Below are 6,857 nucleotides of genomic sequence, written 5' to 3' on the forward strand. Positions count from 1 at the left end.
AAGGGGCATTAAAACAGTCTTGATAAGATACTGTGACCTCCATGTCTCTTCCAAGGGGCATTAAACCGTCTGGTTAAACCACTCTGTACTCCACTGCTCTTCCAAGAGGCATTGATGTTGTCTTTTTATTCGACTGTAACCCCCACCACTCTTCCAAGGGGCATGGATATTGTCTCTGTTTTCCACTGCGACCTCCACCACTCTTCCAAGGGGCTTTGATATTGTCTTTTTTATCCACTGCGACCTCCACCACTCTTCTAATGGGCATTAAAACCGTCTTGTTTTGCTTCTGTGACCTCCACGTCCCTTCCACGGGGCATTGATATTGTCTGTTTATTCCATTGCGACCTCCACCACTCTTCCAAGGGGCATTAAGATCGTCTTGTTAAGCTACTGTGACCTCCAAGACTCTACCAAGGGGCATTAAAACCGTCTGGTTAAACCGCTGTGAGCTCCACAGCTCTTCCAAGGGGCATTGACAATGTCTTTTTATTCCATTGTAACCTTCTGCACTCGTCCAAGTGCATTGATATTGTCTTTTTATTCCTCTGCGACGTCCACGACTCTTCCAAGGGGCATTAAAACCATCCTGTTAAGCTACTGTGACATCCAAGTTTCTTAAACAGGGCATTGTTATTGTCTTTTTATTCCACTGTAACCTCCACCACTCTTCCAAGGGGCATTTATATTGTCTTTTTATTCCACTGTAACCTGCGCCAATCTTCCAAGGGGCATTGATATTGTCTTTTTATTCCAAGGCGACCTCCACCACTCTTCTAAGGGGCATTGATATTGTCTTTTAAATCCACAACGATCTCCACCACTCTTCCAAGGGGCATTAAAACAGTCTTGTTAAGCTACTGTTACCTCCTCGTTTCTTCCAAGGGGCATTAAAACCGTCTGGTTAAACACTCTGAACTCCACAGCTCTTACAAGAGGCATTGATATTGTCTTTTAATTCAACTGTAACATCCACCACTCTTCCAAGCGGCATTGATATTGTCTTTTTATTCCACTGCGACCTCCACCACTCTTCCAAGAGGCATTGATATTGTCTTTTTAATCAACCGCGACCTCCACCTCTCTTCCGAAGGGCATTAAAACCATCTGGTTAAACCACTCTGATCTCCACAGCTCTTCCAAGGGGCATTGGTATTGTCTTTTTATTCCACTCTAACCTCCACCACTCTTCCAAGGGGCATTAATATAGTCTTTTTAATCCAATGCGACCTCCACCACTATTCCAAGGGGCAATGATATTGTCTTTTTAATCCACTGTGACCTCCATGTCTCTTCCCAGGGGCATTAAAACCGTCAATTTAAACAACTCTGAACTCCACAGCTCTTCCATGGGACATTGACATTGTCTATTTATTCCACTGAGACCTCCACCACTCTTCCAAGGGGCATTAAGACCATCTTTTTAAACAACAGTGACCTACACATCTCTTCCATGGGTCATTGATATTGTCTTTTTATTCCACTCTAACCTCCACCACTCTTCCAAGGGGCATTAATTTTGTCTTTTTTTTCCACTGCGAGCTCCACCACTCTTCCAATGGGCATTGTTTTTGTGTTTTTAATCCCCTGCAACCTCCAACACTCTTCCAAGGGGCATTAAAACCGTCTTGTTAAGCTACTTTGACCTCCACGTCCCTTCCACGGGGCATTGATATTGTCTTTTTATTCCACTGCGAAATCCAGCACTCTTCCAAGGAGCATTGATATTGTCTTTTTAATCCACTGCGAACTCCACCACTCTTCCAAGGGGCATTAAAACCATCTTGTTAAGCTACTGTGACATCCAAGTTTCTTAAACAGGGCATTGATATTGTCTTTTTATTCCACTGTAACCTCCACCACTCTCCCAAGGGGCATTTATATTGTCTTTTTATTCCACTGTAACCTCCGCCAATCATCCAAGGGGCATTGATATTGTCTTTTTATTCCAAGGCGACCTCCACCACTCTTCTAAGGCGCATTGATATTGTCTTTTAAATCCACAACGATCTCCACCACTTTTCCAAGGGGCATTAAAACAGTCTTGTTAAGCTACTGTTACCTCCTCGTTTCTTCCAAGGGGCATTAAAACCGTCTGGTTAAACACTCTGAACTCCACAGCTCTTACAAGAGGCATTGATATTGTCTTTTAATTCAACTGTAACATCCACCACTCTTCCAAGCGGCATTGATATTGTCTTTTTATTCCACTGCGAACTCCACCACTCTTCCAAGGGGCATTAAAACCGTCTTGTTATGCTACTGTCACGTCGACTTCTCTTCCAAGGGGCATTAAAACCATCAGTTTAAACCACTCTGAACTCCACAGCTCTTCCAAGGGGCATTTGTATTGTCTTTTATTCCACTCTAACCTCTACCACTCTTCAAAGGGGCATTGACATTGTCTTTTTATTCCACTGCTACCTCCACCACTCTTCCAAGGGGCATTAAAACCATATTGTTAAGCTCCTGTAACCTCCATCACTCTTCCAAGAGGCATTGATATTGTCTTTTTATTCAGCTGTAACCTCCACCACTCTTCCAAGGGGAATTGATATTGTCTTTTTATTCCACTGCAACCTCCACCACTCTTCCAAGGGACATTCATATTGTCTTTTTAATCCACTGCGACCTCCACCACTCTTCCAAAGGGCATTAAAACCGTCTTGTTAAGCTACTGTCACCTCCACGTCCCTTACAAGGGACATTAAAACCGACAATTTAAACCACTCTGAACTCCACAGCTCTTGGAAGGGGCATTGATATTGTCTTTTTATTCCAATGTAACCTCCAGCACTCTTCCAAGGGGCATTGATATTGTCTTTTTATTCCACTGCAACTTCCACCTCTCTTCCAAGGGGATTAAAACCGTCTTGTTAAGCTACTGTGACTTCCACGTCTCTTTCACGGAGCATTGATATTGTCTTTTTATTCCACTGTAACCTCCACCACTATTCCAAGGGACATTGATATTGACTTTTTATTCCACTGTGACCTCCACGTATCTTCCTAGGTGCATTAAAACCGTCAATTTAAACCACTCTGAACTCCACAGCTCTTGCAAGAGGCATTGATATTGTCTTTTTACTCCACTGTAACCTACAGTACTCTTTCAAAGGGCATTGATATTGTATTTATATTCCACTACGACTTCCACCACTCTCCCAAGGTGCATTAAAAACATCTTGTTTAGCTACTGTAACGTCCATGTCTATTGCACGGGGCATTGATATTGTCTTTATATTCCACTACGACTTCCACCTCTCTTCTAAGGGGCATTGATATTGTCTTATTAATCCACTTCGTCCTCCACCACTCTTCCAAGAGGCATTAAAACAGTCTTGTTAAGATACTGTGACGTCCACATCTCTTCCAAGGGGCATTAAAACCGTCTGGTTAAACCACTCTGAACTCCACAGCTCTTCCAAGGGGCATTGATATTGTCTTTTTATTCCACTGTAACCTCCACAATTCTTCCAAGGGGTATTGATATTGTCTTTTTAATGCAATGTGACCTCCCCCACTCTTCCAAGGGGCATTAAAACCATCTGGCTAAAGCACTCTGAACTCCATAGCTCTTTCAAGAGGCATTGATATTGTCTTTTTATTTCACTGTAACCTCCAACACTCTTTCAAGGGGCATTGATATTGTCTTTTTATTCCACTGCGACCCCCACCACACTTCCAAGGGGCATTAAAACTGTCTTGTTAAGCTACTGTGACCTCCACGTGTCTTCCACGGGGCATTGATATTGTCTTTTTAATCCATTGTGACCTCCACCTCTATTCCAAGGGGCATTAAAACCGTCTTGTTAATCTACTGTGACCTCCACGTCTCTTCCAAGGGCAATAAAACCATCTGGTTAAACCACTCTGAACTCCACAGCTCTTCCAAGGGGCATTGATATTGTCTTTTTATTCCACTCTAACCAACACCACTCTTCCAAGGGGCATTAAAACTGTCTTGTTAAGCTGCTGAAACCTCCATGTCCTTTCCACGGGGCATTGATATTGTCTTTTTATTCCAATGTAACCTCCACCACTCTTCTAAGGGGCAGTGATATTGTCTTTTTAAACCACTGCGACCTCCACCACTCTTCCAAGAGGCATTAAAAACATCTTATTAAGCTACTATGACCTCCACATCTCTTCCAAGGGGCATTAAAACCGTCTGATTAAACCACTCTGAATTCCACAGCTCTTCCAAGGGGCATTGATATTGTCTTTTTATTCCACTGTAACCCCCACCACTTTTCCTATGGGAATTGATATTGTCTTTTTATTATTATTATTATTATTTGTTATTATAGCGCCATTTATTCCATGGCATTTTACATGTTATAGGGATATACATAACAAAAGCATTTACATAATCTTAACAAAGCGAGTCAGCGACTGGTACAGGGGGAGCGAGGACCCTGCTCGCGAGGGCTCACATTCAAGAAGGGATGGGTGAGGATACAATAGGTGAGGGTAGAGCTGGTCGTGCAGCGGTGGTTACTGCAGGTTATAGGCTTGTCGGAGGAGGTGGGTCTTCAGGTTTCTTTTGAAGGTTTCCACGGTCGGCGAGAGTCTGATGTGTTGAGGTAGAGAGTTCCAGATTGTGGGAGGAGGAGATAAATGGGGAGTAGAGAAAGAGATCTTGTGAGGATCGGAGGTTGCGTGCAGGTAAGTACCGGGAGACTAGGCCACAGATGTATGGGGGAGACAGGTTGTGGATGGCTTTGTATGCCATGGTTAGAGTTTTGAACTGGATTCTCTGGGCAATGGGGAGCCAGTTAAGAGATTGACAGAGAGGAGAGGCTGGGGAATAGCGGGGGCACAGGTGAATTAGTCGAGCAGCAGAGTTTAGGATAGATTGGAGAGGCGCAAGAGTGTTGTAAGGGAGGCCACGGAGCAGGAGGTTGCAGTAGTCGAGGCGGGATATGATGAGGGCATGCACTAGTTTTTTTGCAGAGTCTTTGCTGAGGAATGCACGGATCTGGGAGATGTTTTTGAGTTGGAGTCAGCAGGAAGTGGAAAGGGCTTGGATATGTGGCTTGAAGGAGAGATCAGAGTCCAGGGTTACTCCAAGGCATCGAGCTTGTGGGACTGGGGAGAGTGAACAGCCATTGACGTTGATGGCTAGGTCAGATGGGGGATGTGAATGAGAGGGTGGAAAGATGATGAACTCTGTTGTATCCATGTTGAGTTTTAGAAATCTGTCAGAGAAGAAGGATGACATGGCGAACAGATATTTTGGCATTTTGGTTAGTAGGGACGAGATATCGGGTGCAGAGAGGTAGATCTGTGTGTCGTCAGCATAGAGGTGATACTGAAAACCGTGAGACTCTATGAGCTGTCCCAGGCCAAAGGTGTAGATGGAGAAGAGCAGAGGTCCTAGAACTGAACCTTGGGGGACACCGACAGATAGGGGGCGAGATGAGGAGGTGGTGCGTGAGTGGGAGACGCTGAATGTCCTGTCTGTTAAGTATGAGGAGATCCAAGATAGAGCCAAGTCCGTGATGCCAAGAGATGAGAGAATCTGGAGTAAGAGGGAATGGTCCACTGTGTCAAAGGCAGATGACAGGTCCAGAAGGAGGATGATGGAGTAGTGTCGCTTGGATTTGGCATTTAGTAAGTCGCTGGTGACTTTGGTCAGGGCAGTTTCAGTCGAGTGATGCGGTCGGAAGCCAGATTGCAGGCGGTCGAAGAGGGAGCAGGAGGAGAGGTGGGAGGACATTTCAAGGTGGACATGTTGTTCTAGTAGTTTTGAGGCAAAGGGGAGGAGTGATATGGGGCGGTAGCTAGTCAGAGAGGAAGGGTCAAGGGAGGGATTTTTGAGGATGGGTGTGATTGCGGCATGTTTGAAACATGAGGGGAAGACACCGGTTGTTAGTGACAGATTGAAGAGGTGGGTTAGGGTTGGGATGAAGACTGTGGTAAGGTTAGTGATGAGGTGGGATGGGATTGGGTCTTGTTCGCAGGTGGTGAGGTGTGATTTGGAGAGTAAAGAGGAGACTTGACCTTCTGTAATGGAGGAGAAGTGGGGTTTGGAGGAGGAGGGTTGAATAGATATGAGGAGGCGTTGTGTGGAGTTTAGGCTAAAGTTTTGTCTGATGGTGTCAATCTTCTGTTTGAAGAATGAGGCAAAGTCATCGGCTGAGATGAGAGAAGAGGGAGGAGGTGCTGGGGGACGAAGGAGAGACTTGAAAGTGTTAAATAGCTGTTTAGGGTTGTGAGATAGGGAGGATATGAGAGATGAGAAGTAGGTCTGTTTTGCTGTAGTGAGTGCGGACTTGAAATTAGTGAGGGATTGCTTGAATGCGATGAAGTGCTCGATGGAGTGAGACCTTTTCAATCTCCGCTCCGTAACCCTGGAGGCCCGGCGCAGTTCTTTAGTAAGTTTAGTGTGCCAGGGTTGCCTGTTGAATGTGCGAGATGTGGTGTGTGTGAGAGGGGCGATCGAGTCTAGAGCTGCAGCTATTGTGGTGTTATATGAAGCAGCAGCAACGTCTGCATCGTGTAAGGAATTTATGTCTGTAAGAGGGAGGAGGGATTCAGAGAGTGAGTGTAAGTCAAGGTGTTTGAGATTTCTGCGAGGGTATGCTAGTTTGTGGAGTGGGGATTGTTGCCCCGGGGAGGAGAGAGAAGAGAATGTAAGTTAGCTGTTATCAGAGAGAGGGAGAGATGAGTTAGAGAGGTTAGCTAGGGAACAGATGCGGGTGAAGATGAGGTCCAGTGTGTGGCCATCTTTGTGGGTGGGTGTGGAAGACCATTGAGTGAGTCCGAAGGAGGAAGTGAGGGATAGGAACTTAGAGACAGACGAGTGGGAAGTGTTAATGGGGATGTTGAAGACACCCATTATGATAGTGGGG

The sequence above is a fragment of the Phyllobates terribilis genome, unplaced genomic scaffold (assembly GCF_046119375.1).
Source record: "Phyllobates terribilis strain yellow unplaced genomic scaffold, ASM4611937v1 Scaffold_121__1_contigs__length_5197421, whole genome shotgun sequence".
Taxonomy (NCBI): Eukaryota; Metazoa; Chordata; class Amphibia; order Anura; family Dendrobatidae; genus Phyllobates; species Phyllobates terribilis.